Source organism: Sinocyclocheilus rhinocerous, unplaced genomic scaffold (assembly GCF_001515625.1).
Source record: "Sinocyclocheilus rhinocerous isolate Xijiao unplaced genomic scaffold, SAMN03320098_v1.1 scaffold588, whole genome shotgun sequence".
Taxonomy (NCBI): Eukaryota; Metazoa; Chordata; class Actinopteri; order Cypriniformes; family Cyprinidae; genus Sinocyclocheilus; species Sinocyclocheilus rhinocerous.
The window spans coordinates 1,472,490-1,488,195 of record NW_015635063.1 but is presented as its reverse complement, the minus strand read 5'-3'; the positions used below and the strand labels follow the sequence as shown (position 1 = coordinate 1,488,195).

Below are 15,706 nucleotides of genomic sequence, written 5' to 3'. Positions count from 1 at the left end.
GTTTGAACGATGACTCATCTGAACGCTTCTGATTGGCCATTGCATTCATAAGCTCAACAGATATGTGTGTGATTGGTTCAAATGCACAACACTGTAAAAACGCCTAGAATGAAATACGGTGCAGCAACATGAGCAGATCTTAATTTAATGCCGCAATCGACACTGTCTATTCATATTCACTTTGTTAGCAACAGACGTAATAGATTTAATGTGTTTGCGCAGGGGCATTTTTGTCCAATTTAGTGGCATTTTTGCCCCAAGTCCCCTTGGCCACTTACACACGCTCCGCCTATGCATATGGGATATGGTAGTGAACGACTTTCTGATTCAAATAAAGTTGTTAAAATGCAGCTGACATGATGTATATTCAGGGTGAAGCGGCGTTGACAGAAGCATAACGGATGTATGAATGAATAAATAAGATGACTGGAGTCGAGCCGCCTCATGTTTCACTAATCAAATTAAGATCCAGGCCAATATGACACTGTAGCTGAGCTTATTACAGCAGCAGCACAACAAATCACTGACATTCACACAACCTGTGGCCGCGGCTATGCAGTCTGATAAATATTGAGTTTGTAGTTTCTCATCAGTTGAATATGAAATGAACTGAGAGTTAAAAGCTGCAGGCGTCAGGTGAGCTTCACCAGCTGTTATTGGATTCAGTCTGTATGGACGTCACATCTCAGATACTGCCCCCATCATGATGAACAGCAGCTCCAGAAGATCTAGTGTTTTCATTGAGAGAATATTAAATTTTATTGCTCACAGGTTTCTCTTTCATATCTCAAGAGCTTTTGGTGCAGTTCAGTTTCTTTTGAAGTGCTTAAAGTCGGTCTGGGATTCATTCAACTCATTCAACTCAAGTGAAATAAAGTTGAGTCTCTTTTGTGCCATGTGTCTTTTATAGAAACAAGATAATATATGCGGTTTAATAATTACACTGGAACAAAATCGAATGCAATACTTTCATGTTATTATCACTTTATTTGTGACCTGTGAAAATCCCTCCAGTAGAAAAAGGTGTTTGACTTGTAATAAGTTTAGATGAGATGAAACGCTTATTAAACAAAGCAAAATCAGTTTTTTTTTTGTTGATAATTTAATTTTTCCTCCTGTAAAGGGAATTTAATTACATTTAATTTAATTAAATTACATTTTTATTTTGTGCTCTGTAGTCTTCAGTTTTGCGAATTAATATTTTTTTATAATAACAACAATGAAATGTCATGTAACAGGAAATGATTCATAACTGTAATAAATTATTTAAGAAATTAATAACAACTCTGTTTTTTATTTTATTTTGTTTTATTTTATTTATTTTTATGTTCTGTAGTTTTCAATTTTGATGATAATTGATTAATAATATAACAAATTTATTAATAACAAATGCATATATGATAATGTAATGATATAAATTTATTTTATCTTATGATGTTTAGTCATCCGTTCTGACCGAGAACTTTTTTCACCCATCTTACGTATATTGTGAGTTGTGCTTCCATGAAATGTCATCTAACAGAAATATGTTAGCATAGAGTACCTGGTAATTAACATCCTTAACGCATCCTCATACTCGCACACTCCATAATTACTCTTTATTATTCCTCAGCAATTTAAGGTATTGTCGGGGAGTGCGGGCGAAGCGAGGGAGAGGATGTTTCATCAAGCTGCATCACTGGTCTGTTAAATCACACTGGTGTCACGGGGAGTGATGGGAGCAGCGCTGTATTATCTCAGAGTCGTTAACCGCTCGCCTCTGCCATTAACACAAACTCGTTTACAACACTTACAGAGCTCTGAGAGAACTAGATGTTTTAGGGTCACTGCTACTGCCATTGTGCCGTGTTGTCTTGGCATGTCCGATAGCAAACAGAGAGACAGGCATGATAAAAGTTTGATGATGGATGCTCTGTGTCTTTCCTGATCTGGCAAACTCAGATCTGATTGGCTGGCTTTATGCCGATAAACCCACACAGGGATTTGTAATCAGTCCTGAAAACCAAGACATGTTTACAAGATTGCATTATAGATGTTGTCAGATAGCCTATTCCTGTCTGATGACCAGAATATTTTGCACATCACAGTCTTAATCAAAAGTCTGGCTGCATGAGAGCTGGAAAATTATTGTTTTAATTACAGGCTTTGGTGCAAGAAGCCTTAAGTAACATTTGTTTTATTTGTTGTATTATTATTAGTAGTAGTAGTAGTTGTTGTTGTTGTTGTAGTAGTATTACTACTTCTTTGTCCTAGTGTTAATCCCACGCAATGGCAGGGTCCACTTTTCGGCACACTCGTCTCCATTTGGCTCGATCCAAGGCGTCTTTTGGGATGACGTTCACATAACACATGTCTTCGGTAATCCGGTTCATCCATCTCTTCTTTGGTCGTCCATGTGGCCTCCGGCCTTTAGTCTTGAGACACAAGGCGGTCCACGCTACCGAATTTTTGCCGCTGCGCATAATGTGTCTGTACCATCGGAGCCATCCCTCCATCATTTTGGCCGTGATTGGCGCAACACCCAGCTGTTGTCGTACATCTTCGTTCATAGCGCGTTATCTGAAGGCTCCGAAGCATTTACATTTCCATGACGTGGAGAGCTTGCTCGTGCTTTGCTGTCACCGGCAAGATTTTGGATCCATACAGGGCAACTGGGCGGACCACAGTCTTGTAGATTTTCGACTTGAGGCGCAAAGGCATCCGGTGGTCGCACATGACAACAGTTACCTGGCGCCACTTCATCCAGGCGGCGTTGACATGGGCACGGGCGGCAGGAAGAGACTCGCCGTCGCTGCAGATGACAGAGCGGAGGTACTTGAATTGTTGCACTTTCTTTAGGTCCGCTCTGCTGACGTAGGCGGTTCCGGCGGTTTGCAGGCTGCATTCCATGTACTCGGTCTTCTCGATGCTCAAGTGCAAGCCGTACTCGCCGAGCCGACTGTGCCACTGCTGGGCTTCTTATTCGAGTTCCGCACGTTGTTCATTGGCCAGGAAGACGTCATCGGCGAACAAGAGCGACCATGGGTGAGGCAACTGAAGGTCCGCAGTGACGGTGTCCATGCAGAGGATGAACAAAAAGGGAGATAAGGCCGATCCTTGGTGCACTCCGACGTTAATGGCGAATGGTGGTGTCGTTCCGGCCACGCACCGGACCACGCTGGTGACGCCTCAATAAAGGAGTTGGATCCATCAGACATAGGCCTCGGGGACGTTATGCGATCGTAGGGCATACCATATGAGCTTGTGCGGGACAAGATCGAAAGCCTTCTCCAGGTCGAGGAACGCCATGTGGACAGGTTTGTTTTTCTCTCGATGTTTCTCCAGGAGTAGCCGCATTGGTACGGCGTGATGCTGACGATCTTCCGAAGTCTGACGTCGATGACCCGTTCGAATACTTTCATGGCATGGTATAGAAGACGGATTGGCCGGTAGTTTGAGCACTCCATCACATCGCCCTGTATTTATATATTACATAATTCAATTTTATATAATATTATTTGCTTAATTATAATATAATAATAATAATAATAATAATAATACATATACATATAGTATATAATATAATTTGTATTATTACTTTTAATTCTTATTTGTATTTTGTTTTATGTTATTATTTACTTTGTTTGCAACAACAATAAAATTAATACGGTTGTTGTTGTAATATATTCCTTTATTTTATTCTGTAATATTCATACATAAATTATTTAATAATAGCAACAACTACTACGTTTAATTTGATTTTATTCTCTGTAGTTTTCAGTTTTGACCTAAAACATTTTTACTCACCTCACAACTTGTATTGTAACAGAAAATTAATACTAATAACAGTAATAAAGAAATTAATTAATAACAACTATTTTACTAGTAACTAGTTTTATTTTATTTTCTGTTCTGTAATTATAATAATTTAATAATATAACAAATGTATTAATAACAAATTATTCATGCATATGTTGTATGCCAATTTTTAAATATTGTATCTAATGTAAATTACTTTGTTTTGTTTGTTTTTTGAATTTACTTTTCTTTATTTTTACTTATTTAAATGGTCGGTTATTCTATCTCTCGTGTTATATATGTATGTATGTACCCAGAGCTCCTGACAGCCACAACAAATGCCTTGTGTGTTTGTGCACACTTGGCAATTAAAGCTCAAAACTATTATTATTAATACTTTTCATTTATTAAGGTTTAATTTTGTTAAATATTATTTACTTTGTTTACAATGATACTAATACTGATCTGTGACATTGTAGATGAGGGGTTTGGTTGGTTTGTGATTGTTCAGTTGTTTGTGGTGTGTGTTTGCCGTCTGAGCGGTTCTCTCTGTTGTTTCCAGGTGCAGAGCCAACTTTGACCTCTCAGAACAGTCCATTAATCCTGATCTCTGCGTGTCTCTCTCTCTTTTTTATCTTTCACTCTCTCGCTGAATCTCAAATGCTCTCTCTTTGTATCTCAGTTCTTCTATTTCTCTCTGTGTTCAGTAGTCCGTCACGGGTCAGCGCTTCTTCCTAATGGCTGTTGCCTTGTGGGTCACACAAACAGTTCTGGTCCAAAAGCCCCAAGAATGCAACAAAACTCCATCCGTTCTCTCCACTTCTCTCTCCAGACCCCTTCACCCTCTCCCAATGAAATGCTGCTTGTGCTTGTATTGGAGCGCAACCGGTCAATTTACAATACTCTGCTTCTGAAACCATTTTCAAAGGATCATTCATTCATGAAAACATTCACTCTTTCATTCGTTCTCCATTCAGCACATTCTGAATGACATAGGTAAACGTGAATTCAGACAGCTTTAAAAACTATTGTTGTCCCACTTTTGAAATCCAGCTTCCAAAAATTAATTTGATTTGCATTTAATTTGCTTTTTAATGCTTTAGTTGTTGCTCAGACTACTAAAAATGACTAAACAGATTTGATTTGCAGATTTTTGCTGTCTGAAAGCTTGTTTGTAAATTTAAATATACTTCATTCTCCCCAATGGGGAAATTTGGAGTGGATTCAATGTTACAAAATCCTAAAATAGAATTTAGCACAATACACAACACACACACACACACTATACAAAAAAAAGGCATTAAATCTGTATAGCATATTGTGTTTGCACTATGTATGAAATTTAGTTTTTGTGCAATTTGTGTAGATTTGTTTAATTTAATAAATTCAGTACTTCAATCAAACATCCTTAAAACAGGACAAATTACTTGAAGAAGCAAAATTACATTATTGCAACACTAAAATGAATATATACATGACTTTATTTTTGATTGATTGATTGATTTTATTTATTTATTTATTAGTTTGTTTGTGTAGAAAAAAAATCTGCCATGACATTATCCACTAATTTTATGGACATTTCTGTTAATGCTAAAATATGTGCAAATTTCAAATTAAATGTAAAACACCTTTAAGAAAAAAAGAAAACTGTACATATTGCCCTATTTTTATGTTGTTGTTTTTTTGGCAGTGTCTTGCATTTTAAGCAAGCTGAACAGTTCCGGATTGGGCACCTGCACCCTGTTGGCTTGTTTTTTCCCATATAAACCCTAACTCCCATTGGATGGCCTGATCTTGAGAGATTTCTTCTCACATTTCTGCTGAGCACATATTGGCTAAAACTGGTAAATATAGAGAGACCATTTGTCAATATCAGTTTTACACAATGTCTGAGTCCATCATGTGCTTCTAAACAGAAGTCTGTTTTTGTCACGTGTGTTATCCAAATGCATTTGATTATAAGGAATACTGCAGTTGGTCGCAGACAGACAGACAGACAGACAGCGCCAGTGTGTTTAATTGATCCCAGAGGGAGGATTCAGGTGCAAAACAGCAGCAACATCAAGTGCAAAGTGCACAAACACACAAATTTACACACACACATAGTGCAAACACAACAAGTCGTGTAGAATTAATGCCTACATTTGAATTCCTCAACTGCTGTTGCCACAGGGTCCATGAGGAAAGACTGCCGACGTGCCATTATTACTGCCAGTCTGTGAGTGCACAAACATCAGGACGAGCAGTAGGTGTTTACTGGCAAAAACAATTCCCATTAGTACTACAGAGAACATCCCGCTGGAATAAATGAGTGATTTTAAAGCAATAGTTTACTGAGAAACTAAAATCGTCATTATCTGCTTCACCTTATGTGACTTTCTTCTGGAGCTAAAAATGAGATGAAAAACGTCTTGATTTTGGCTCTAGAAGAAAGAACGTCATACAGGTTCGGAACGACATGAGGTGAGTAAATGATGACATGATGATGAGTTGTTGTTTTTTTTGTATGAATTATTTCTTTAAGGTGTTCCAACATGACGTGAACGACTAAAAATCTCCTCACCTCAATGGAGCAAACATTTAGAGGTATACTAGAGTTTTTTTTGCTAAAAATAAAACCATAAAACATTTTCATACTTTTGTACACTTTTGTATTGCAATAAAATAAATGATAACTGAAATAAAATAAAAATATAATTTTTTTTTACTTATTTTATTTCAGCTAGTTGCAAGGTAAAAAAAACTTGACATAGTAAAATAACTTAAACTAAAACTGAAATAAAAATAAAAATGAATAAAAACTATATAGACATATTACAAAAATAAAATAAAATAATAGTAAAAATGACAAAAACAAAACAAAATTACTAAAACTTTATTTAAAATTAACATGAAAACATAAAATATACAAATAAAATCTAATTCAAAATATTAACAAAACTATAGTATCTCAATGATAACACTTTATACAGATCTGAGGCCTTGTATCTAAAAATAAGTACAGATTTTATCCTAACAGTACACTCAAAAAATCATGGCTAATCTGCATTTGCATCTGATTAAGCATTTGATTTCATTTATCATATATGATATAGTCATATTGTCCAAATGTATATATTTTTAAAATAAATCCTTTGCATACATTGCATAAATCGGTTAATTGTGCAAACAATTACATTTAATCAGTTACAAGAAACAAGAAACATAAGATATATATTTAGGTATGACTGACAAATATGCATCATTTACAGTAGGTTTATTAGTTTGTGTGTTATTCCAAATGGTTGTAAATCTTATATGCAATTAAAATACATCACATATTTGTGACCCTGGAGCACAAAAGTCTTAAGTCGCTGGAGTATATTTGTAGCAATAGCCAAAAATGCATTGTATGGGTCAAAATTATCGATTTTTCTTTTATGCAAAAAATCATTAGAATATTAAGTAAAGATCAAGTTCCATGAAGATATTTTGTAAATTTCGGCCAAATATTGTCCTATCCTAACGAACCATACATCAATAGAAAGCTTATTTATTCAGCTTTCAGATGATGTATAAATCTCAATTTTGAAAAATTGACCCTTATGACTGGTTTTGTGGTCCAGGGTCATATTTATTGAGTGTTTTACACACAAACAAAACCAATAATAATAATAATAACGACAATGATAATAAACAATTTTTTCTAGTGCCTTTAAAAGATGCATCTTAAAGCACTTTACAAAAATAAATATAAATAAAAAAAGAAAATACATAAAAAAAAGAAAACATCAAACAATTTAAGAAGAATTTAATATAAAATAAAAACAATTACAAAAAAAATCACATAAATGCTTCACTGAAAAGTGACTTTTAAAGAGAAGATTTAAAAACACTAAAAGCTGTATTTATGACAGAACTTCCTTAAGGTTCACGTTATAATTTACAGTTGACAGAAGACCTTATTGAAATAACCATCTTATGCCTTTTTAGAATGCATGACCTGCTTATTTCCATGCATATTGCTGTGATACTAACAATATTAGAAACTAGGGAATAGATTTATATAATAATTATCAATAACACTTTATTTTACAGTGTCCTTGTTGCATGTATTTACTATAGTAATAATAGTAAATTATGCAGAATTACATGCAATAACCCTAAACCAAACCCTATAGTAAGTATATGTTGTTAATTAGTTAATTAATATTGCTCAGTAGTTAAATGTACAATTGCACTGTAAAAAGGACGTCGTAAAATAAAATGTAACCTAATTATCAATAGCACTGAATGCACATTCAGTTTCCATATGCAGTGATTTGTGAGCAGTTGTTTTTTTCCGCTCAGTTTGAGTTTAAACTCATCAAAGTGTCACGTTGAGTTCGAGCTGCTTCATAGTCTGTCTGTTTTGCCGTTGCTCTACATGCAGCTAAAATGAGAAACTCTGTTTCCAGCTATTTTATTCTTATCTGTCAGTACAGATCATTCACTTTGAATTGTTCATTTCTTTTTTGTTTTTTTCAGAGCAGCAGAAGATTAAAATTGCCATGATAATCATGTATAATTATGCATTTACATAAACCCACTTTAAAAATAGCAGCCATCAGGCCCACTGCACTGACACACTGACAATGAGAGCGCAACCTGCAGCCAACACAGTTTACAGCTTCAGCGCTGCGATGCCAGTAAACACACAACTGCTGGAGTGTGTGTGTGTGTGTGTGTGTGTGCGGGTGTTTATTGTGATTGGGAGTCGCGGCTGAAGTCGACACACAGCAGGCTTCGCTGTCTCGTTTTGGTGACACGCACAAGTGTACGCTGAGACAAAAGGCATTTGAGCTCCCATCTACTTCTCTGAAGCACATGAGCAATGGCAGCTGAGTCACTCAACACCGACACAAATAACCGGCGCTTGCTGTCTCACCTGAAGATCACTCAGCACCGCTCTGAACCAAAGGTCAGAGGTCACACTGGACACGTACACACAGCATTTACATGCATGTCCGGGCATCAGTCGCTATAACTTACGATAAATGACATAGGAAGAATTTGGCATCTCATGGCTGTAAAAAACACGTATGGAAATGTAATATATTGCCCTCTATCAAGAGTGAAATTACCATATATGTGACCCTGGACCACAAAACCAGTCATAAGGGTCAATTTTTCGAAATTGAGATTTATACATCATCTGAAAGCTGAATAAATAAGCTTTTCATTGATGTATGGTTTGTTAGGATAGGACAATATTTGGCCGAGATACAACTATTTGAAAATCTGGAATCTGAGGGTGCAAAAAAATATATATATATTGAGGAAATGGCCTTTAAAGTTGTCCAAATTAAGTTCTTAGCAATGCATATTACTAATCAAAAATTAAGTTTTGATATATTTACAGTAGGAAATTTACAAAATATCTTCATGGAACATGATTTTTACTTAAAATATCCTAATGATTTTTGGCATAAAAGAAAAATCAATAATTTTGATACAATGTATTTTTGGTTATTGCTACAAATATACCCCAGCGACTTAAGACTGCTTTTTTGCTCCGGGGTCACATATGTTACCTATAAGGTGACAGATGCTAAAAATGTATGAGAATTTTGATACTACATGAGCTTGATATATTCTTATTTTAGCATCTGATATTACTTTCTAATAAAAAGTGTAAGCTTCATATATATGTTTAATGCTACCTACTCTACTCATGCTTAGAGTTTGTGGTCCGATGAACTCGCCCGGTGTCATTTCATCCCAACTTAATGAGTCTGTTTGCATTTTCATCATGCGGCTGCAGCGATAAGCTGCAAATCCCTGTCGTTCCACACTCTCTCTCATCTCTGAACTCTCAGATTTCTGCCTCTTATCACGGCTCCGCTCAAGCGTACCGATTCGCCTCACAGGTGAAGATTTCACACACAGGTTAGGACTCATCTCCAAATCCACAGAGATGCAGCCGCAGATACGGCCGCCATGTCGTACAGCCAATCCTGATGCTGGAAATGAGGCACTGTGGGAAGGAATGTCACGTTTTAGTTCAGACCAAACATCTGCATTGTCGTCATCAGCAGGTGGACAACAGAGACGGGCACTAAATTGTTCTTTGTGTTGCTTTTGTATAGGAACTTTTGAAGTGGAAAAACTGAAAAAGTACTTTTTTTGTCAAACTGTACTCCAATAATCTATTTTTATTTACAAAATAACTTTGAACAATCAATTTATTTTCAGTATTTGCATGTTTTATTTATTCATTTATTTAAAAGTAACATAAAAAATCAGATACTTTAAAGAGCAAATGTGCACGCATCAACCGAATGCATTACATTTAGTCATTTAGGCTGAAGCTTTTATCCAAAGTGATTTACAAATGAGGAGCATCACAAGCAGTTTATTATAAGAGATGACGATATTTGCAGTTTACAGTCTCTTAATCTACTTTTCTATCTGCTCCAGTGGACGTTAGAGAAGCTCACAAGCTAGAAGGAAAAACAGTAAAGAAAAAGAAGATATGGTCGGTCTATACACAGCCATACTAAGTGTGTAACTGTCAATGCGTTTTATTATGCATGTTTGTTTTGGCTGTATATGTAACCTGAAACTTTACTGCAATAATTAAAAACATACATGGTAATAGACAAACACATCAGCCAGTTATTAATTGTGATATTGCAAATCAAATCCAGCCATACATTATTCTCATTTAGCATTTATTTGTTTCACTTCTGAATACTTTGGAAATCCATCAGGCTTATAGGGCGTAAGTTGTGAATGCTGTTTAAATTAGACTTTAAGAAGTCACAGCAGTGCATATAGTTAAAGGGGTCATATGATGCGATTTCAATTTTTCTCTTTGGAGTGTTACAAGCTCTTGGTGCATAAAGAAGATCTGTAAAGTTGCAAAGACTAAAGTCTCAAATCCAAGCGCATTTTACGGAGGACTGTTTCCTGATCCTGGTAGAGTAGACTATTCTGTTCTGACTCACAGACTATAAGTACGTTTTCATTTAAAAGAAACAATAATGTACAGTATGTGGAAAATAATGTGTTTTTTGAACCTTAAACTGCATAAACACATTTCATTACACCAAATACACAAAATAATGTTCTTTTTAGCAACATCATATGACCCCTTTAAGCGAGAATCTGGGACAAAAACACATTCACTCCAGACCGCCACTGAGCAAATGTTGACAGTTTGCATTAAAAATGAAGTGGACCCATGGGGAAAGAAATTAACCAGTGTAAATGACATTGTGGCACCGGTGCGCAAACACTGTGACCACAGAAGCGGATCTTTGTGCGTGCGTGTGTGTGTGTGTGTGTGTGCTTATGTAGCTGGAGTATAATATGATGTTTGGTGTAAGTGTGATGGGATTTATCGTTTGTGGTCTAGATGAAACACAATCCACTGGTTTACTTCTCAGATCAACTCCATTTATTGATGTGTATATTTTTCAAATGATTTCACTCATTTATTGACATATTTATTCACAATACATCTCAGTTAATAGTACTAAGATTTTTTTTTTTCAAAATGTGTGAATAATATTGCGGCAACTGGGCTGTGCTCTTCAGAATTGAGTTGAGAATGCCTTTTTAAATTACAAATCAGTAAATTTGAATTTAAATTAACTTTAGAAACCTGATGATGAATTGTAATTCGAGTTTGTAATTAACTTTATACTATGAAGCTAAACTGAAAAAAAAATATTGATATATACTTAAAAAGAATTCCAGATGTAACCAACAGTGACTTCTTTGGAATATTTGCATGTAAGTTTATAAAAGTTATATATTAATGATATTATGATATAAAATGCAATGGAATTCAAATTACTTTTTTATAACTGCTGTCAGTTTCTTATATTCACTTTTCATAAATAAATTAATTCATTCGTAAATACAATACCCCAAAACATTAGATGAAATTAATGCTGATTAAAAAAATCAGCCTATTGAATTTTTTTATTTATATTTAATATATTACATTTAAAAAATGTAGCCGACAGTAGTGACATCTTTTGTAATATTTGCAAGTACATTCATGAAAGCTGAATTAAAATGCAAAAGAATTCAAATAAATTTCTACTGCAATGTTTATGTATGAATAAACATTGAATGATAATAATAATCATTAATGAATTCCAACTATTCAAATTTTGCATCCAATTTATAATTATTTCATTATATTAAATTAACTTTTATTGTGTGGATCATGATGGGAAAGCATTTCCCAGAATATATTCTAGTTTTGATGACTGTTCATTATTTTGACTGTGTTTGACTGAAGATGTAGTTTAGAGAATTTGCATTCTGTATATCCAATAATAAATCATAGTGTATTATGACCTCTGTTGTGTGGCACTTTTAAATGTATTTGAATTTTAATTCAGGAAATTCATCTACCTGTCATTCCAACATCCTGTGGAATGTGTCCAATTCCAATCAAATTTAACTCATGAATTGAAAGGGAGCCAATTCTTAAATTCTAAAGGGAAAATATGCAGCTACTCTATTTCATGATCATCTCTCTGAGCTTTCAGTGCGTCTCTCTGTAGCCTACAGGAGGCCTGATGTGAGTGAGTGAGTGGATGTGAAGTCTCTTTGGAGAGGGACACGGGCCTCCTATTCTCTGTATGCGCTCATTTACAGGTTTGTCATTTCTTGTGGGGGCCACGTTGTTAAAAATGTCCTCACAAATATAGTGAACCCAAATTGTGAAGACATTTAAAGTGGTCTGGAATATTCGCAAGGCGCACAAATCAGCCAAATCCTAGTTTTGCTTTAAATCGAATCATGTCAGCAGGTTTGTGTGAGCGGTTGGTTCGGGGTTGGGTTATAGTAAATATTGTTCTTATATGAAAGCCGCTGCATCTGTGAGAAGTCCTCAATATTATCACATCCGCAAAGGTGAAATTTTGAAGAATATCTCTTCCATGTTATGGAAACCGGGGCTGTCAAGCTTCTAAAAGAGGATACGACTAGAAATGAGTGGTTAAGTTGTATTTACAACACTGTTCCAGAACAGTTCAACCCAAATATTCAGATGTGTGCAGCACATTTTATGGAGGACTGTTTCTTGATCCTGGGAGAGTAGACTACAATGCCGGCTGTTCTGACTCACAGACTATAAGTACGTTTTCATATTTAAAGAATTTGCCACTGATGATTCAAACGCGAGTTTTGAGCAGTGTAGAGTAGCACTTGTTGTTTGTCATTTCTCCGATCACAAATGCAGACATGGTTTTATGTTTCCGCGGCGCGTTGCAACGCAACACGTAAAAAGACAGTATAAGTCATTATAATCCTCGTTTGTAATGGGTTTTATTGGTTTTGTCTCTAAATAATGTTCTTTTTAGCAACATCATATGACCCCTTTAAGAGGTAACTAATACTGAGTTTATAGTCTTGTGATCAGATCAACTCAATTTTTACAGAATACTGCTGCCATTATGGAGTGAAATGAAAAATGTTCATTAAGAAAATGTCTCGCTGAGGTCCAATTTCTGTCCATCTGTTCGGGGTGTTTGTTTAATTGGTTCAGGGATTACTTCACTGTTGAACTGGCTGATTATTTCTGAAGGATTTCATGTACTGCCCCACATAAATATGTCAATAATTAACACTCTGTTCTGTTTAAATGAACTATTCGTATTCCTCAAACTTTCATTTTTTCTCCACAAATTTCTGCAATTAATTCAGTCATTACTTAGGCTATACTAAGAAGCTTAAAGAGTTAGTTCACCCAAAAATGAAAGTTCATGATTTACTCACCCTCAAGTCATTCCAAACCTGTATGAGTTTCTTTCTTCTGCTGACCACAGAAGAAGATATTTTGAAGAATGTTGGTAACCAAACAGTTGACGGTAGCCATTGACTTTTATATTCCATACTATGGAAGTCATTGGCCACCTTTAACTGTTTGGTTACACTTTATTTCGATAGTCCACTTTAGACATTCTATTAACTATAAGTAACTTTGTAACTACATGTCAACTACATGTCAACTAATTCTCATTAATTTGCAACTACATGTCTACTAAATCTCAGAGTAGACTGTTAGGGTAGGTTTAGGGTTAGTAGAATAAGTTGACAAAGAAAGTGTTAGAAGATATTAAGCAGACAGTCTGCTAATACTCTACTAACTGCTAGTTGACATGTAGTTGCAAAGTTACTTACTGTTAATAGAATGTCTAAAGTGGACTATCGAAATAAAGTGTTACCAACTGTTTTGTTACCAACATTCTTGAAAAATATTCTATTTTCATTTTTGGGTGAACTATTCCTTTACCTGAAAAACATTCCAAATTTAAATGTATTGATTTAAAGTTATAGAATTCAAAATGTAACTGAATTCAACTAATGTGGAATTGTGATTAGTCTCTTCTGTCTTGCATCACATAATTGCATTTTATCATATAATGCACAATGACAAGAAGACAGTCATATAGCCTAGAATTATAGGTGAGTCGCCCGTGGTTGATTTGAGTATGACATACGCTGCAAGGTTGAACAGTGGTTTTAAAGGTCTGACCACTGTAGCTGTCATGCTTCAGAGGATCTTCTCTCCGTGATGATCAGATTTGAAGCGATGTTTCTGCTCTCCACCATCACCTCTTCACAGATTGGTTGTAGTTTGAGTAACTGGGTGACCTGATTATCTTGCAGAAGTGTTGTGTGCTGCTGTAAGGAACGTATGGGTGTGTGAAAGAAAGAACAGCTGTGTGCAGCAAAAATTTCTCACCATGACCTCTACAAGAACCTCTGCTGGACGATTTCCAATCCACGAACACTGTGCATGTGCACAAAATCAATACTTTTCAGTAATAAATGTTGTGTGTAGTTTTGTTAATTCGTCATCTTGAATGATTTTTTCCCCCACTGGATAATTGCATTGCTTTTTTCAATGCATGCATTCAATTTATATTATCTTGTGTAGTACACAGTGAAAGTGACATGTAGACAAAGACTCCTGTTTGGCTTATTTTAGCCCAATTAGGTACATTCAGCATCTAATTTTGAGTGGCCAGATAAATAAATGAGTGTGTCCTACCTGTAGACTTCTACTGCCATATGAAACAGGCCACAGTTCATCGTCCAATGAGAACTCTGAGATTTGACTGACACGTGCTGAAACGAATGACAGCGGCGCTGATTCTCCGTGTGTGTTTATCTATGGACGCGTGCTTCAGATCTCTGTTGGCATTTGCCTGTTATTTCTGACCTTCTGTTAAAAGATTAATTAGCTCTGTCATATCCCATCTATATGTGAAAGATAAATGTCAGCATGTTCCTTTCAGACTTAAATGTTCTAAACAAATGTCAGTGTCACGATATCTGCATCCCAGTGATTATCTGCTGTGCTCATTAATTTGTTTAATTCGACAGAACGTCAAATGTTACTCCATTCATCATATAAAATGTCTATATCTACTAAAACTTGACTTTGTATATAGTCTCTTTAGAGGAGCATGGTAACCTTTTAATGTTACACTACAAAGTTTGAGGTTGTGAGATTTGTAATGTTTTTAAAAGAAGCCCCTTTTGCTCGCCAAGACTGCATTTATTTGATCACAAATACAGTAAAAACAGTTATATAAACCAGAGTTCAATTCCCGTCTCGAGGTCCTTTGCCTCTCCTCTCTCCACCCAATGCTTTCCTGTCTGCTTTCTACTGTCCTATCCAATAAATATAACTTTAAAAAAAAAAGAATTCTCATGCATATGTGTATGTATATATTTTCCTTTATCCTCACTGTAGCTTATTTTGGCCAAGAACCGCCAACATGGACAGGAAATTGCCCTCTCACTGGCATCTAAAGGGAACAATCACAGGTAATTCACAAACTTTAGCAAATCCAGCAACTAGTTCTTTCTCAAAACTAGTGCGTGGAAACTATACACATCATGTTTGTTTCTTCAGTAAGAAAACATCTGCCAGAAA

At 35.5% G+C, this 15,706-nt stretch overlaps 1 pseudogene; it reads right to left on the bottom strand.

The window, feature by feature from the left end:
• Positions 1-2,577: 2,577 nt before the first annotated feature.
• On the bottom strand, positions 2,578-3,336 carry LOC107746623 (uncharacterized; annotated as a pseudogene).
• Between the last annotated feature and the right edge of the window lie 12,370 nt (positions 3,337-15,706).